The sequence below is a fragment of the Hordeum vulgare genome, chromosome 7H (assembly GCF_904849725.1).
Source record: "Hordeum vulgare subsp. vulgare chromosome 7H, MorexV3_pseudomolecules_assembly, whole genome shotgun sequence".
NCBI classification, from domain to species: Eukaryota; Viridiplantae; Streptophyta; class Magnoliopsida; order Poales; family Poaceae; genus Hordeum; species Hordeum vulgare.
In genome coordinates this window covers 220,225,665-220,245,453 of record NC_058524.1, presented here as the reverse complement: position 1 = coordinate 220,245,453, position 19,789 = coordinate 220,225,665, and positions in this window count along the sequence as shown.

Below are 19,789 nucleotides of genomic sequence, written 5' to 3'. Positions count from 1 at the left end.
CCATATTTGCATGAGTTGTGTGATGATTGTGGTGGTACTTATATCGCTTGATTTGAGGTTATGTTGATAATAGTATCACATGAAATAATACCTTGCATATTGGTGCATGCTACTCACATTATAACAATGGTGAAATATGGTGATGGCATGTGCTAGTTATGAGAGGTCGTGGAATAACCTAGTCGCACGGAACGTGATAGGTTATGGACTGGTCATGACATGTGCCCGATGACGCCGGTAAAACTTGGTTAACTCCAGTATCGACCTAGATCGAGTCTTGTCCATGTCATACTTCTATATCGTGCTACCACAATTTCCTAGATAATGGATTCGTTAAATTCAGATGTAGACCTATTATCGGTCACACACCAAGTAGAGGAGCCGGTATGAAGGTATCCATGGCCATGGACTAAATCCAGTCATCCAGTCAGGGGGCATGGGTGTTTCCAATCTGGGACCGGAAGGGAATGGCCCTTTCGAGTGAGCGCACGGTATAAATTTTTGATCCCATGCTAGTCGAGGTCGGAGCCTCCCCGTATTATGGTTTTGCTTTGGCAGCGTAGTCCGGGTGAAGCCGGGGTTCGCAGAGGAAAATCGGTGTGTGCTGATTCTGAGTGTCCGCTTCTAAAATGCCGTACGCGGGATTATTCTTGCCAACTATCAGAAACCGTGAGCTGTGGGTAAAGAGTACACCCTCTGTAGAGTCAAAACTATTCGAGTAGCCGTGTCCCCAGTCAAGGACGTTGTTTGATGAGTCAAGTGTAGGTCCTAGAGTCGGTCTTTGGAGTATAAATGGTGATAATAATAATGGTTGTGGTAAATCATATGATGATGTGATGGATGATCATAATTATGATTATTACTCTGGACTAACCCCTATGATTATGTTGTTGGATATCCCTCGGACGGTTCTACCTCATGGATATTCCATATTTATTATTGTTCATATAAGCCCTTTATGTGGTGTCGCTGAGACGCCCGACTGTGACATGCTTATTATCATTTCTTATAAGCCCTTTATGTGTACTGAGACGCCCGACTGTGGCAATGCTTATTATCATTTCTTATAAGCCCTTTATGTGGTGTCGCTCAGACGCCTGACTGTGGCATGTTTACTGTTTCATATAAGCCCTTTATGTGGTGTCGCTCGGACGCCCGACTATGGCACGCATATTATTACTTCTTCCATATTACCATCCTTGCTTGTTTATAAATTATTGGTGGTAACATTGCATTTCTTCATGAGTACATCCATGAGTTAAACTATAATGGAAAGATATTATTGTTAGTGGAATTTGCATGCATCTCACCTGCTTAACGTGTTTGTTTTCTTGATGTTCGTGAGTATATTCAAAGTACTCACCGACGTGTTCCTGGCTATTGTCTTGGCCAGATTGCGTTTGAAGAGGAGCACGATACCGTCAACCCCGGAACCTAGGAGTCGAGGATAGCAACCTTGTGAGATAGCAATTTATCCAGGTCAGTTGTTCTTGTGGGAATGGAGTCCCATGGGCACCGGAGATTCCTCGAGTCGCTTCCGCCGTCAACCTCAGACTTTTGTTCAACCTAGTAGACCTTCATGGTCTTGTAACCCAGATTTTCTATTTTGCTTGGATATTCTGTATCAAGTAAGTGTCTACCAGCTAACAGCAATCCTAGGGCTGGTAAACACAGAGACATGTTTTCTGGAAATTATTTTTTGAAAAACTCGTCGCTACAGTTTACCAAAAAAGTAATGCAGTATGGACATCAACGGTGTGATCGCATGTTCAATACAGAAGTGGCTTAGCCTCGTCGACGGGCTTACAACTGGACAACGTTTTACGTTATATGCAACAAATTTACAAGAAATGTTTCTTATACCGTCCATCAAAATGAGGGATTTTCTATTGCATTTTATAATAAAAGGTTATAATCCAAACAATGATAAATTTATGATACAAGAACCATTAGGGAGTAAAGGTCTTATTTCACTGAGGCCGGACGACGTGTTTGCTATATTTGGCTTCAAGAATGAAGGTGTTGATGTTTTTGGTATTCTTAACACTCAAGGAAAGAATTCAATAAAAAAAATACCCATTCGGTTTGTGCACAGAAAAACTGGTAACATAATGATAGATGATTTGATTGGAAAAATTGTGAGGGATAAATCCAGCGACGATGACTTCGTTTGTATGACGGTTCTAGTTCTGTTAGGAACTGTAATTACACCAATGTCTGATGTATATGATACGAAGGAATACTATGTGTTGGTGCAAGATGTGAAGCTAATCAGTAAGTTAAACTTAATTTAATGCCTTCACATTGCCAACATGTTTGAGGGAGGTTGGTAAAGTTTTGCAAGACGGTCGTGCTAGGCAATGGCCAACTGGAAACCTTGGGTTGCTTTAGGTATGTTATTTTATTCATGCATGCATTTTTCATTAATATGTGCTACTCGTCTTAATTCTTGAACTTACATAAATTATTTATTTTATAATACCTATATTGGGAGAAGGTGCAGCCAACCACTGGGCTCAAATATGACCCCTTATCACTGTTGAGTCCTTTGATGAAAAATGGACAAAAAGTCGTGCTGAGTTAAGGGACAAGTACGACATCGCCAATGGACGTGGCCATCGAACGGTAGTACAAACTTTTATTTAAAATTCCATTATTATTGTGTATAAATTAGCTAATTTTTGTTTTCCATAATGCAGATTGAGGACCACATTATTGATGAATATAGAAGGACAATGATTGCACGTCGGCATTCACAGAGTAATAAAAAATCAAGTAGAAGAAAATCAAGCGTCACGGGAAAGTGAAAAGACGATAGTACGTCGGATGCTCCGGCGAGCCTGAAACCTTTTATGAACCGGGTTATGAATGATATAAAGGAGATTCGCAAGGAAATTCTCCAACATCCGGAGTTATGTGCACAGGTGACAATCCCATCAATTACATTTTCATATATTTTATTATGTACGTATAAAAAGTACAAACTAACTCAAATTTGTATCCTAATGTAGAGAATGATAGAGGAACTGAATAAAACCGGAGTGCGCTATAAACCGAGTAACTTTGAAGAACAACAAGAGAATATGTTTGGTGAGAACAACATATTTTTTGGAAAGAAACTTGCACACGCCTGAAGGTTCAAGGGGTGTTGGCAACAATGATATTGTTTTTGAACGAGACACAATAGGGAACTTCAGTGCGTATAAAGGTGACAAAGAGGACCCTATAGAGTTACCGAAAGATTCGGAACATAAGGAGTTATCATTGTTACGGACGGATGATATTGCATAGGAGAAGGAATGGCTAGCAACACCAAATGACTAAAATAAGTCTCAAGGCATGTGAGACAATTGTAGCGCTATTGAAGAGAGGAGGGAGCAGATTTTTGGGAAACGAACACGAATCCCTTCAAAGTACGTTGAGTCTCCTTTCATTGCAGCGCCTAAGCGTGTGAAACATGCCTTTAAAACTAGTAAGTTTGCATTCTTATAATAAATTAACGTATGAATTATTTTAAAATGTTGTCTCGCTAACATATTTGACATTCGTGGCAGTGCTATTTGTGAAACAAAGTTCAGATGACATTTACTCTATAGATGGAGTGCTGACTGTGGCAATGCAGTATGTCTTAGCGTATGAGAAGCCAAAAAAGAATAACAATCATGAAATATACAATGGTGGCATATGAACGACGTACTCACTGCCGATTGAGCTTGCATCATACTAAATCATGGATGGTTATCTGGTGATGTAAGTAACTCATGTCTCTTTGTTGTGATTTTATAAAATACATATATCACTATAACATTATAATATTTCTGTAGATAATCGACGCTTATGCGTCGTACTTGTCCTAGAAAGTTGTTCGAACCGTGTGCTAATACCGACATATAGGACTCATTGGCTTGTGAATACTCAACAAGATAGAGTCCGTCAGAGAAGTCCAACAACAATAATGACTACGAAATCAATTTAAATGAACTTCTTAATAGATGCATGAATGAGTATTTTAAAAAACTAAAGGTAAGGTTTTATTTATAGCGACGCACGAGTTTGTTTTAGATGCTTACTTACTGCGAACATATTTCGAGATCATCATGTAGGCTTATTTCGCTCTTAACAAGAATGGTAACCACTCGATTAAAGTTGTCATGCATACTAAAAAGAAAGAGTTTCAGCTTCTTGGTTCTTTGATGGGTCAAGAAATGAGTGAATCTACTAGAAAATTACTTGAGGATCTGGTACGTTTCATTATTATTTGTGTATTTTTCATATTCGTCATACACATTGTTTTTTAAACTTTTGAAAAACACATGCAGAGAGAACGACTAGCTAGAGATATAGGAGATGCAAATAAAAGTTTAATTATTATGTATCCGGATGTGTAGGCACGGCCGATTATTGCATACAACATGTCGCAGCAGGAAGATGGGTGAGTTTGAACTTACACGTTATGTATGTCTTATCTTTGCGATGCATTTTGATTTATGTCAAATTTATGAATCAAGAATCCATGTGCCTTGTTCGTTGTCCGATGCTTTGAGCAGTGGAACGTTGAAAAATTCACAAGTAGAATTTCTTAGGTGAGTCTATTTTAACATGCAATTTTTTAATATATCAACATACATTACAAATGTGTATTTTACTTTCAGGAATCTGCGCGACAAGCCATGATAGCTGCAATTATTTTTTCGCCGAAGAATGTGCTGTCGGAAGTGAAAAATTAAGTTATTCTGCTATCATGGAGGAACAACAAAAGATTGTACACAAAGATGTACTAGCTACTCATGGCTCGGTTTATGTTGAACTTGTTTTTATTATGAGGACATTATGTTAAAAAAAATTGTTTCGCATGGCGAACGGTAATTTGAGAAGTGTACTATATTTTTATTATTGTAATATTTACATATTATCATTCTCTGAAGTGAAATCGTTGTTTGACATCGATTTAGAGTGCTCTTTGACGCGGAGTAATTATTAAAACATTTTCATAATTCATTTCTTTTATAAAACTTTATTTCCCAACAATTTTTATAAATTTATTTAACAAGATACAAAAAGCGCAAATACTTAATCAATTTCATATAAACAATTTAAAAAAAATTAAAACGCTTCATTTCTTTCAACTTTTTAGGAAATATTATATAACGGTTGATTGAAATTTAAACTAAACATTCTAAGTCTTAATCTAGTCGTCGTTGACGCCGCCGAGGTCTCCTCGTCGAAGTCAAATGCTTCGCCATCGTCTTCATCGCCGCCGCCGCCGCTGCTGCTTTTGTTGACGACAAGTGCAATGGAGTCGGCAACGGCAGCATTATAGCTAGGGACCCGCCCGACTTCCTCGGCTACAATGTTGCCGTTGCTTGGACAAGCTGCTGCGGCACGGCCATCTCTGACGCCCGGATGGCCTCCTGCAGCCCCGACATGTCGTCCGGGTCGCCCTCCTGCGCTGCAACCTGCTGGTACTCCGTCAAAAGGGCAGGCTCCGGCTCCAGCTCCGACTCCGGTGGAGGCGCGTGGCTCGATCCAGCGCTGCCCTCCGCCGCGCGAGGGGCCACATTGCGGTGGTCACAGCTGCCAAGCAAGATCGACGCACGTTCGCCGGAGCCTCCACGGTTGCCGGAGACGCGGGAGGGCCGCGCAGTGCCGCCGCTGAAGGCGGAGAAGCCGGCGTTGATGGGAGCTGTGATGGCGCCGGCGGCCGCCTGCGTGCGATGTGGGGCGATGACCTCCTTGAAGCTGCGGCCGTCCCGCAGCTGGTGCAGCCGGGCCCGGTTGTGCTTCACCGGCTGCCGTGGGCCGGCAAACGCGTGGAGGCGCGCGTCGCCGTCGGCGGCAAGCATGTCCGGCCAGGCGGGGGTGGTTGGGGGCATACAGAGGGTCTCGCAGCTCCTCCGACGATAGTCGCGCCCGGTAGACGACGACGGCGCGGGTGAAAAGGTGGGTACCGTGCTCGGGCACCGGCGCCATCGGCACTCCGTCGACGCTGAGGCGCCACCCCGACGGCATCCGCACGTCCGATGCTGCAGGGATGCTGAAGTGGGCGAGCTCCTCCGCCTCCTAGAGCGTTATGTTGGGGCGCGCCGTCACCGCAGACGGGAGGAGACGGGCGAGAGAGGTGCGGGAAGAGGCGACGAGGGCGAGAGGGAGAGAGATGGGCGAGCTGGTGCGGGAGTCAGGCACCGGGGGCGCGGGCTTTTATATAGGTCGAGCGGGAGGAGGCGAACGGCGGCGGTGGTTGGGGGCATTGATGGCCGCGATGGCAAAGGAGGTCGGACCAAAACGGTGGCGGGCTGACTGAGGCGACGTGCGGATCGACGCCGCGCGCGAAAACGCGTGCCACCGAGGCGGTCGACGGGACGCTTCGGCAGTCCACGTCAGAGTAATGAGCACGGCAATCAGCATTGGAGAAATGGCGGGCGGTTGACGCGACTAAACGGCCCTCTGCGCTGCAGTAATGCGGGCGGAGGGCGAGGTAGGGTTATCGCACTGGTCAGCTGTACGCGGGCACGTATAGGCGGACCCGCCTTCGCACGGGCCGCGTACGGCACGGTGCGCGCACCGCGCCAGAACGCGATACGGCGCACACATTTTATCCCCATCCTGCCCTTTCTTATAAAGGGGTATGAGCTAATCTGAACCGTTGATGTGTCAAGGGGTTGTATCGAAGCGGAAGTGAACAATAAATAATGGAAGACTATATAGTTTTCAATGACATAACAAATTACAGAATTCTCGGAGAAGCATGTAGCATATTTTGTATCTCTCGAGTTCAACACCATAATGATACAGGACAGTAAGGCAATAGACTGGAAATCAGATTGCTCAACTGAACCGAAACAACAGGTAGTTATATACTTATACTCCCTCCGTTTCTAAATATAAGTCTTTTAAAAGATTTTACTAGTAGACTACATACGAAACAAAATAAGTGAATGTATACTTTAAAGTATGTCTATATGCATCCGTATGTAGATTTTTAATGGAACCTCTAAAAAACTTATATTTAGGAACGGAGAGAGTATATACATAGCACATCATTTTCAGCTTTGTACTACCTATAAAAATGAGAGTGGATTTTCAACACCCGGGTGCCTAGGCACCCCCTACGAACAGTAACATCAAAACAAATAAAAAAAATCAAAAAAATCTGAAACTTTGCAAGATCAAATATGATCAAACTTTCTAGGTGCTTGCAAGTTTTCGTGCCAAAAATATATTTGAGAAGCTCTATGAAGGAAAAACTTTTTAGTACTTCAAATTTTGAGCTCTTTTAGCACTGAAATCTGAAACTTGTCAGTACACCTTTCTTTACATGATATTTTGACATGAAAACTTATAAGAACCTACGAAGTTTGACCATCTTATATGTTGCAAAGTTTCAGATTTTTTTAAAACCTTTTCTCTATTTATTTTTTATTTTACTCTTCATAGAGGGTGCCTAGGCACCCGGGTGCTGTTACACCTTTCTCATAAAAAATTGGTGTTGTGTGATGCCGCCATTCATCTCTGATGGGCTAAAAATGCCCTTCTTGTATTTCTTTGTCTAGAATTTTATATATAATGTGTATGTTAGTTACCTTAATAACGAAACAAGAATACATATCAATAATACTTTCTTTCATCATGTGTCTTAAAGGTTAGGAACCTACCCATGCTTTGCTGGGGTAGTGAAGGTTATGGTTTTTCATAAGGTGGTCCACGATGTTCCTATGAACTAGACATTAAACAGATTGAAAGTGAGAAACACTTGCCACTGCTCGCTCCTGCCATCGTCCACAACCCTGGCTCAGCTGAAAAGAATGATATAAACGATGTGAATGTTCAGAAGATTGTGAGCTCTAAACTCAATGCATGTACTGAAATTGGATCTCCAAAGATAATAGCAAATCCACATATAAGTCGATGCAAGCTACAGAGCTATTATCGACAAGAAATCAAGATATCCAGTGAAATTAATGATCATTCTTTGACAGCAGATCTGAAAATTTTATTACTCCTCCTTGAATTCGTAACTCCTAAGCTTGAGAATGCGCAAATGCTTCTATAAAAGCTTAAGACCACCAGTAACATCATAAACCATGTATGTCGACATTGCTAAAAAATCAGTAGAATAAACAAACAAAACTCAGTTAACCACCTGGTAGTTCGCTACACAAAACAAAGGACATTTAAATCCCGAAACCTGAAGATATGCTACAGGAGCACAGATATATTTGATAAAAATTGATCCCAAAACTTGAAGCTTTAGTTTATTTTGCAGGAAAGGGTTCTCTTTGTTGGAAACAATTGTTTGAGAATATTTCACGATGTATTGATCGGTGCATAGCATACGTATATAGAGAGTATAAAGTAGGCCTCAACCTCAACTATACAAAGGCTAGGAGGTGGGCCGGGCCATACAATATACATGCACAAATCATATATTCAACACCCCCCGCAGTCGAAGCGTCGCCGGAGACGCAAAGACTGGACCTAAACTCCTCAAAGACAGAAGTAGGCAGTCCTTTTGTCATGACATCGGCGAACTGTTGCGCTATAGGAATGTGGAGAACCCGGATGCGCCCAAGAGTCACGTGCTCGCGAACAAAGTGTATGTCGAGCTCAATATGCTTTGTTCGACGAAGGTGAACCGGGTTGGCGGAGAGGTACACAGCAGAGACGTTGTCGCAGTAGACCAGCATCGCCTTGTGGACATCACAAAGCAACTCCTGAAGCAGCTGACGAAGCGAGGAGCATTCAGCAACGGCGTTAGCCACTGCCCGATACTCTGCCTCGGCACTCGAGCGGGAGACGGTGGGTTGTCGTTTGGAAGATCAAGAGATCAGAGACGGCCCAAGATAGAAACAGTACCCCGAAGTGGAGTGTCGTGTGTCCGGGCATCCAGCCCAGTCCGCATCAGAGTAGGCGACGAGGTCGGTAGAGGCGGAGGCTGTCAGCGTCAATCCCATGGACTGGGTGCCGCGTATGTAATGAAGGATACGCTTCACCAGGGTCCAGTGAGAATCACGTGGAGCATGCATGTGAAGACAAACCTGCTGAATAGAATACTGCAAGTCAGGGCGCGTCAGGGTCAGGTACTGCAAGGCACCCACAATGGAGTGGTAGAAGGCCGCATCGGATGCAAGAGAACCCTTCATAGCGGAAACCTTGGCCTTGGTGTCAACGGGCGTGGGAGCAGTCTTGTAGTTAAGCATGCCTACTCGGTCGAGAAGCATATGGGTGTAACGCTGCTGGTGCAAGAAAAACCCATCGGACCGTCGAACCACCTCAATGCCAAGGAAGTAGTGCAGGGGCCCCAAGTCCTTCAGGGCAAACTCAGCATGAAGCCGAGCAGTGAGCCGCTGGAGGAGCGCGATAGTGGATGCCGTCAGGATGATGTCGTCGACGTACAGGAGCAAGTAGGTTGTGTCAACTCCGTGGTGATACACGAAGAGGGACGCATCAGAGCGAGTCAATGTAAATCCGAGTGTCTGCAGGAATGCAGTGATGCGCTGGTACCAGGCCCAAGGCGCCAGCTTCAACCCGTAGAGAGAACGGGATAGCAGGCACACATGGTCTGGATGCGTGGCGTCGACGAAGCCGGTGGGTTGCTCAGAGAACACCTCTCGGCGAGGTGGTCGTGCAAGAAGGCGTTAGAAACGTCCAACTGATGCACAGGCCAGTCTCGGGACACGGCAAGCTAAAGCATGGTGCGGATCGTGCCCGATTTCACAACCGTGGCAAAGGTGTCGGTGAAGTCCACGCACGCACGCTGCCGAAAACCTCGAACCACCCAGCGAGCTTTATAGTGCTCGAGAGTGCCATCCGGACGAGTCTTGTGCCGAAAGACCCACTTGCCCGTGATGACGTTAGCACGAGGCGACCGAGGTACAAGCTGCCCGGTGCGGTTCCGCTGGAGTGCGTCGAACTCGTCCTGCATCAGGCGAGCCAATGAGGGTCCCGAAGGGCGGCTCGAGCTGACGACGGGAGAGGGGACGGCGCAGAGGCAGAAGCAGCGAGAAGATACTCGTCGCTGGTGTACCGCATGCTCGGACAGAAGGTGCCAGCCCAAGAGTGAGTCATCGAGCGGGGCAGCGAGTCCGGGGAGACGAGGGTGATGAAGACGAGGAGCCCGTGGTAGACGATGAGTGGGGCGCCGTCGCCTTAGTGGAGGCCGACGGTGATGTGGCCGCCAATGTGGCCGACGGTGACGCGGCTGCCGAGGTGGCCGACGGTGTGGTCGGGTCCAGGGAGACCGACGGTGGCATGGCCGCCGGAGGTACCCGTGGCGTAGTCGGAGCCGGGGACATCGAAGGCGTCGCGGGCGTCGGGTGAGGTGCGGCCCCTAAGGCAGCCAAGCGGGGAGGAACTCGACCCGTGGCGCGGGGGGCACTCTCAACGGCGGGAGGCGGCCCAAGAGCAAGTGGGCGGCCATCACCGGGAGCGGGAAAGGCCGCAACATTCGAAGGTACCTGCTGAAAAGTAAAAACCATCTCGTCAAAGTAAACGTGACGGGAAGTGATGATCCGATGCGAGAGGGGATCGTAGCAGCGGTAGCCTTTGGTGTTGGCGGGATAGCCAAGAAAGATGCAGGCCACGGACCGCGGTGCGAGCTTATGAGGAGTAGTGGAATCAGTGCTAGGGTAGCACATGCAACCGAAGATGTGAAGCTCAGCATAGGAAGGTGGCGTGCCGAATAAAATGTGATGAGGAGTAAAGTTGCCACGAGGGCGACATGGGCGAATGTTGATGAGAAGTGATGGACTGGCAAGCGCGTCAGGCCAGAAACGTGGGGGCACATTGGCGTGAAAGAGAAGGGTGCGCACGCAGTCATTAAGAGTGCGAAGCACACGCTCAGCACGGCCATTTTGTTGCGAAGTGTACGGGCAAGTGAGACGAAAAATCGTGTCGTGGGTGGCGAGAAGGTTGCGAATCGCAAGGTTATCAAACTCCTTCCCGTTATCTGTTTGCAAGGCATGAATGGGGCGTCCAAACTGCGTGGAGACATATGAGTAGAAGGCGGTAAGAGTGGTAACAGCATCCGACTTTCGCCGCAACGGGAAGGTCCACACATAGTGTGAAAAATCGTCAAGTATGACAAGATAATAAAGATAGCCCGTGTTACTTGCAACAGGAGAGGTCTAGACATCACTATGAATTAACTCAAACGGGTATGAGGCAACATGCGAGGAATTACTAAAAGGAAGACGAACATGTTTGCCGAGACGACAAACATGACAAGTGTGATCGTCGATCTTATTATACGTGAATGAAAAACTCCGAAGAATATGACGAAGGGTGGCGGTGTTGGGATGACCGAGATGCGCATGCCAAAGGTCCACTCCGTCGGAAAGCTCCATGGGAGCGACGACGAAAGAAGTGGGCGAGTGGACCGGGTAGAGCTCGTCGGGGCTGTCATAGCGGTAGAGTACCATCTGGGTACGGGCATCCTTGACAGAAAAACCAAACATGTCAAATTCAACGGTGACGGGATTGTGACGTGTAAGACAATGAACGAAAACAAGGTTTTTAATGATGTTAGGAGAAACTAGGACATTAGAAAGGTGTAATGGTGTGGAGTTAGAGGGAAAAGCAGCATGATCGACATGAGTAATAGGCATGGAGGAACCGTCGCCGACAGTATTGCGAGCGGTTGTGTGAACTGGATGAGCGGTAAGAAGGTTACCGGGGTTGGCGGTCATGTGAGCCGTGGCTCCGGTATCCATGTACCAATCACCACCCCCAGGGTGCTGTTGCGGCGTTGGAGCGGTGTGGAGCGCCGCTAGAAGGGCGGGATCCCACGGTGCCGGTGGGAGAGCCGGGGCCGACGGCAGCGGCTGAGGTAGTGGCGCCACGAACCCGCCGGCGCCGTAGGAGGGCGCGGGCGGGTACGGCTGAGGGGGGCATGGAACGCCGATGAGGAGCCGGACGAGCACCGAAGAAACCGGGGACGGGGGCACGCGGGACGGGCATGGAGTACGTGTGAACAACCCCCGTCCAGGGGTTCTGGCCAGCCTGCCAGGGCGCCGCCTGGTGCTACGGCTGCTGGTGACGTGGCTGCCCGCCTTGGGCAGCCGGTTGTTGTTGCTGCTGTTTGTGGACACCATGGCCACGGCGGCCACCGCGGCGCTGTGGCTGCTCGGCGGTAGGCTGTTGGGGGGGGGGGGGGGCGACAGCTGCAAGTGGAAAGACGATAGTACGTCGGATGCTCCGGCGAGCCTGAAACCTTTTATGAACCGGGTTATGAATGATATAAAGGAGATTCGCAAGGAAATTCTCCAACATCCGGAGTTATGTGCACAGGTGACAATCCCATCAATTACATTTTTCATATATTTTATTATGTACGTATAAAAAGTACAAACTAACTCAAATTTGTATCCTAATGTAGAGAAGGATAGAGGAACTGAATAAAACCGAAGTGCGCTATAAACCGAGTAACCTTGAAGAACAACAAGAGAATATGTTTGGTGAGAACAACATTTTTTTTGGAAAGAAACATGCATACGCCTGAAAGTCCAAGGGGTGTTGGCAACAATGATATTGTTTCTGAACGAGACACAATAGGGAACTTGAGTGCGTATAAAGGTGACAAAGAGGACCCTATAGAGTTATCGGAAGAGTCAGAACATAAGGAGTTATCATTGTTACGGACGGATGATATTGCACACGAGAAGGAATGTCTAGCAACACCAAATGACTAAAATAAGTCTCAGGGCATGTGAGACAATTGTAGCGCTATTGAAGAGAGGAGTGAGCAGATTTTTGAGAAACGAACACGAATCCCTTCAAAGTATGTTGAGTCTCCTTTCGTTGCAGCGCCTAAGCGTGCGAAACGTGCCTTTAAAACTAGTAAGTTTGCATTCTTATAATAAATTAACATATGAATTATTTTAAAATGTTGTCTCGCTAACATACTTGACATTCGTTGCAGTGCTATTTGTGAAACAAAGTTCAGATGACATTTACTCTATAGATGGAGTGCTGAATGTGGCAATGCAGTATGTCTGAGCGTATGAGAATCCAACAAAGAATAAGAATCATGAAATATACAATGGTGGCATGAACGACGTACTCACTGCCGATTGAGCTTGCATCATACTAAATCATGTATGGTTATCTAGTGATGTAAGTAACTCATGTCTCTGTTGTGATTTTATAAAATACATATACCACTATAACATTATAATATTTCTGTAGATAATCGACGCTTATGCGTCGTACTTGTTCCAGAAAGTTGTTCGAACCGTGTGCTAATACCGACATATAGGACTCATTGGCTTGTGAATACTCGACCAGATAGAGTCCGTCAGAGAAGTCCAACAACAATAATGACTACAAAATCAATTTGAATGAACTACTTAATAAATGCATGAATGAGTATTTTAAAAAACCAAAGGTAAGGTTTTATTTATAGCGACGCACGAGTTTGTTTTAAATGCTTACTTACTGCAAACATATTTCGAGATCATCATGTAGGCTTATTTCGCTCTTAACAAGAATGGTAACCACTCGATTAAAGTTGTCATGCATACTAAAAAGAAAGAGTTTCAGCTTCTTGGTTCTTTGATGGGTCAAGAAATGAGTGAATCTACTAGAAAATTACTTGAGGATCTGGTACTTTTCATTATTATTTGTGTATTTTTCATATTCGTCATACACATTGTTTTTTCAAACTTTTGGAAAACACATGCAGAGAGAACAACTAGCTAGAGATATAGGAGATGCAAATAAAAGTTTAATTATTATGTATCGGGATGTGTAGGCACGGCCGATTATTGCATACAACATGTCGCAGCAGGAAGATGGGTGAGTTTAAACTTACACGTTATGTATGTCTTATCTTTACGATGCATTTTGATTTATGTCAAATTTATGAATCAAGAATCCATGTGCCTTGTTCGTTCTCCGATGCTTTGAGCAGTGGAACGGTGAAAAATTCACAAGTGGAATTTCTTAGGTGAGTCTATTTTAACATGCGATTTTTTTAATATATCAACATACATTACAAATGTATATTGTATTTTCAGGAATCAGTTGATGATGCGCGACAAGCCATGATAGCTGCAATTATTTTTTCGCCGAAGAATTTGCTGTAGGAAGTGAAAAATTAAGTTATTCGGCCATCATGATGGAAGAATAAAGGATTGTACACAAAGATGTACTTGCTACGCATGGCTCGGTTTCTGTTGAACTTGTTTTCATTATGAGGACATTATGTCAAAACTTTTTGTTTCGCATGGCGAACTCGGTGTTTCGTAATTTGAGAAGTGTGCTATATTTTTATTATTATAATATTTACATATTATCATTCTCTGATGTGAAAACGTTGTTTGACATCAATTTAGAGTGCTCTTTGACGCGAAGTAATTATTAAAACATTTTTATAATTCATTTCTTTTATAAAACTTTATTTCCCAACAATTTTTATTAATTTATTTAACAAGATACAAAAAGCGCAAATACTTAATCAATTTCATATAAACAATTTTTAAAGAATTAAAACGCTTCATTTCATTCAACTTTTTAGGAAATATTATATAACGGTTGATTGAAATTTAAACTAAACATTCTAAGTCTTAATCTAGTCGTCGTTGACGCCGCCGAGGTCTCCTCGTCGAAGTCAAATGCTTCGCCGTTGTCTTCATCGCCCCTGCCGCCGCTGCTTATGTTGACGACAAGTGCAATGGAGTCGGCAATGGCAGTATTGTAGCCAGGGACCCGCCCGACTTCCTCGGCTACATTGCCTTTGCTTGGACAAGCTGCAGCGGCACGGCCATCTCTCACGCCCGGATGGCCTCCTGCAGCCCCGACATGTCATCCGGGTCGCCCTCCTGCGCTGCAACCTGCCGGTACTCCGTCAAAAGGAAAGGTTCCGGCTCCGGCTCCGACTCCGGTGTAGGCGCGTGGCTCGATCCAGCGCTGCCCTCTGCCGCGCGAGGGGCCACATTGCGGTGGTCACCGCTGCCAAGCAAGATCGACGCACGTTCGTTGGAGCCTCCACGGTTGCCGGAGACGCGGGAGGGCCGCGCGGTGCCGCCGCTGAAGGCAGCGAGGCCGGCGTTGATGGGACTGTAATGGCGCCGGTGGCCGCCTGCACGCGATGTGGGGCGACGACCTCCTTGAAGCTGCGGCCGTCCCGCAGCTGGTGTAGCTGGGCACGGTTGTGCTTCACCGGCTGCCGCGGGCCGGCAAACGCGTGGAGGCGCGCGTCGCCGTCGGCGGCAAGCATGTCCGGCCAGGCGGGGTGGTTGGGGGCATACAGAGGGTCCCGCATCTCCTCCGACGATAGCCACGCCCGGTAGAGGCCGACGGCGCGGGTGAAAAGGTGGGTACCGGGCTCGGGCACCGGCGCCATCGACACTCCGTCGACGCTGAGGCGCCACCCTGACGGCATCCGCACGTCCGATGCTGCAGGGATGCTGAAGTGGGCGAGCTCCTCCGCCTCCTAGAGCGTTAGGTTGGGGCGCGCCATCGCCGCAGACGGGAGGAGACGGGCGAGAGAGGTGCGGGAAGAGGCGACGAGGGCGAGAGAGAGAGAGATGGGCGAGCTGGTGCGGGAGTCAGGCACCGGGGGCGCGGGCTTTTATATAGGTCGAGCGGGAGGAGGCGAACGACGGCGGTGGTTGGGGGCATTGATGGCCGCGATGGCGAAGGCGGTCAGACCAAAACGGCGGCGGGGTGACCGAGGCGACGTGCGGATCAACGACGCGCGCGAAAACGCGTGCCACCGAGGCGGTCGACGGTACGCTTCGGCAGTCCACGTCGGAGTAATGAGTACGGTAATCCGCGCTGGAGAAATAGCGGGCGGTTGATGCGACTAAACGGCCCTCTGCGCTGCAGTAATGCGGGCAGAGGGCGAGGTAGGCTTATCGCACTGGTCAGTTGTACGCGGGCCACGTATAGGCGGACCCGCCTTCGTACGGGCCGCGTACGGCGCGGTGGGCGCACCGCGCCAGGACGCGATACGGCGCACACATTTTTATCCCCATCCTGCCCTTTTTTTATAAAAGGGTATGAGCTAATCTGAACCGTTGATGTGTCAAGGGGGTTGTATCGAAGCGGAAGTGAACAATAAATGATGGAAGACTATGTAGTTTTCAATGACACGACAAATTACAGAATTCTCACAGAAACATGTAGCATATTTTGTATCTCTCGAGTTCAACACGATAATGATACAGGACAGTAAGGCAATAGACTGGAAATCAGTCCAAACTGAACCGAAACAGGTAGTTATATACTTATACTCCCTTCGTTTTTAAATATAAGTCTTTTAAAAGATTTTACTAGTGACTATATACGAAACAAAATAAGTGAATGTACACTCTAAAGTATGTCTATATGCATCCGTATGTAGATTTTTAATGAAACCTCTAAAAAAACTTATATTTAGGAACGGAGGGATTATATACGTAGCACATCATTTTCAGCTTTGTATTACCTATAAAAAATGAGAGTGGATTTTCAGCATCCGGGTGCCTAGGCACCCCCTATGAACAGTAACATCAAAACAAATAGAAAAAAATCAAAAAAATCTGAAATTTTGCAAGATCAAAGATGATAAACTTTCTAGGTGCTTGCAAGTTTTCGTGCCAAAAAATATTTAAGGAGCTCTACGAAGAAAAACTTTTTAGTACTTTAAATTTTAAGCTCTTTTAGCACTGAAATCTAAAACTTGTTCGTACACCTTTCTTTACATGATATTTTGACATGAAAACTTGTAAGAACCTATGAAATTTGACCATCTTATATGTTGCAAAGTTTCAGATTTTTTTGAACCTTTTTTCTATTTTTTTTATTTTACTCTTCATAGAGGGTGCCTAGGCACCCGGGTGCTGTTACACCTTTCTCATAAAAAATTGGTGTTGTGTGATGCCGCCATTCATCTCTGATGTGCTAAAAATGCCCTTCTTGTATTTCTTTGTCTAGAATTTTATATATAATGTGTATGTTAGTTACCTTAATAACGAAACAAGAATACATATCAATAATACTTTCTTTCATCATGTGTCTTAAAGGTTAGGAACCTACCCATGTTTTGCTGGGGTAGTGAAGGTTATGGTTTTTCATAAGGTGGTCCACGATGTTCCTATAAACTAGACATTAAACAGATTGAAAGTGAGAAACACTTGCCACTGCTCGCTCCTGCCATCGTCCACAACCCTGGCTCAGCTGAAAAGAATGATATAAACGATGTGAATGTTCAGAAGATTCTGAGCTCTAAACTCAATGCATGTACTGAAATTGGATCTCCAAAGATAATAGCAAATCCACATATAAGTCGATGCAAGCTACAGAGCTATTATCGACAAGAAATCAAGATATCCAGTGAAATTAATGATCATTCTTCGGCAGCAGATCTGAAAATTTTATTACTCCTCCTTGAATTCGTAACTCCTAAGCTTGAGAATGCGCAAATGCTTCTATAAAAGCTTAAGACCACCAGTAACATCGTAAACCATGTATGTCGGCATTGCTAAAAAATCAGTAGAATAAACAAACAAAACTCAGTTAACCACCTGGTAGTTCGCTACACAAAACAAAGGACATTTAAATCCCGAAACCTGAAGATATGCTACAGGAGCACAGATATATTTGATAAAAATTGATCCCAAAACTTGAAGCTTTAGTTTATTTTGCAGGAAAGGGTTCTCTTTGTTGGAAACAATTGTTTGAGAATGTTTCACGATGTATTGATCGGTGCATAGCATACGTATATAGAGAGTATAAAGTAGGCCTCAACCTCAACTATACAAAGGCTAGGAGGTGGGCCGGGCCATACAATATACATGCACAAATCATATATTCAACACCCCCCGCAGTCGAAGCGTCGCCGGAGACGCAAAGACTGGACCTAAACTCCTCAAAGACAGAAGTAGGCAGTCCTTTTGTCATGACATCGGCGAACTGTTGAGCTGTAGGAACGTGGAGAACCCGGATGCGCCCAAGAGCCACCTGCTCGCAAACAAAGTGTATGTCGAGCTCAATATGCATTGTTTGACGATGGTGATCCGGGTTGGCGGAGAGGTACACAGCAGAGACGTTGTCGCAGTAGACCAGCGTCGCCTTGTGGACATCACAAAGCAACTCCTGAAGCAGCTGACGAAGCGAGGAGCATTCAGCAACAGCGTTAGCCACTGCCTGATACTCTGCCTTGGCATTCGAGCGGGAGACGGTGGGCTGTCGTTTGGAAGACCAAGAGATCAGAGACGGCCCAAGATAGACATAGTACCCCGAAGTGGAGCGCCGTGTGTCCGGGCATCCAGCCCAGTCCGCATCAGAGTAGGAGACGAGGTCGGTAGAGGCAGAGGCTGTCAGCGTCAATCCCATGGACTGGGTGCCGTGTATGTAATGAAAGATACGCTTCACCAGGGTCCAGTGAGAATCACGTGGAGCATGCATGTGAAGACAAACCTGCTGAATAGAATACTGCAAGTCAGGGCGCGTCAGGGTCAGGTACTGCAAGGCACCCACAATGGAGTGGTAGAAGGCCACATCGGATGCAAGAGAACCCTCCATAGCGGAAACCTTGGCCTTGGTGTCAACGGTCGTGGGAGCAGTCTTGCAGTTAAGCATGCCTGCTCGATCGAGAAGCTCATGGGCGTAACGCTGCTGGTGCAGGAAAAACCCATCGGACCGTCGAACCACCTCAATGCCAAGGAAGTAGTGCAGGTGCCCCAAGTTCTTCAGGGAAAACTCAGCATGAAGCCGAGTAGTGAGCCGCTGGAGGAGCACGATAGTGGATGCCGTCAGGATGATGTTGTCGACGTACAGGAGCAAGTAGGTTGTGTCAACTCCATGATGATACACGAAGAGGGACGCATCAGAGCGAGTCGATGTAAATCCGATTGTCTGCAGGAATGTAGCGATGCGCTGGTACCAGGCCCAAGGCGCCAGCTTCAACCCGTAGAGAAACGGGATAGCAGGCACACATGGTCTGGATGCGTGGCGTCGACGAAGCCGGTGGGTTGCTCACAGAACACCTGCTCAGCGAGGTGGTCGTGCAAGAAGGCGTTAGAAACGTACAACTGATGCACAGGCCAGGCTCGGGACACGGCAAGCTGAAGCACGGTGCGGATCGTGCCCGGTTTCACAACCGGGGCAAAGGTGTCGGTGAAGTCCACGCCCGCACACTACCGAAAACCTCGAACCACCCAGCGAGCTTTATAGCGCTCGAGAGTGCCATACGGACGAGTCTTGTGCCGAAAGACCCACTTGCCCGTGATGACGTTAGCACGAGGCGGCCGAGCTACAAGCTGCCAGGTGCGGTTCCGCTGGAGTGCGTCGAACTCGTCCTGCATCGCAGCGAGCCAATGAGGGTCCCGAAGGGCGGCTCGAGCTGACGACGGGAAAGGGGACGGCGCAGGGGCGAAAGCAGCGAGAAGATACTCGTCGCTGGTGTACCGCATGCTCGGACGGAAGGTGCCAGCCCGAGAGTGAGTCACCGGGCGGGGCAGCGAGTCCGGGGAGACGGCGGGTGATGAAGACGAGGAGCCCATGGTAGACGATCAGTGGGGCGCCATCGCCTCAGTGGAGGCCGACGGTGATGCGGCCGCCGAGGAGGCCGGCGGTGACGCGGCCGCCGAGGTGGCCGACGGTGTGGTCGGGTCCAGGGAGACCGACGGCGGCGTGGCCGCCGGAGGTAGCCGTGGCGTAGTCGGAGCTGGGGACGTCGAAGGCGTCGCGGGCGTCGGGTGAGGTGCGGCCCCTAAGGCAGCCAAGCAGGGAGGAACTGGACCCGTGGCGCGGGGGCACTCTCAACGGCGGTAGCCTTTGGTGTGATGACCCGACGCAAGAGGGGATC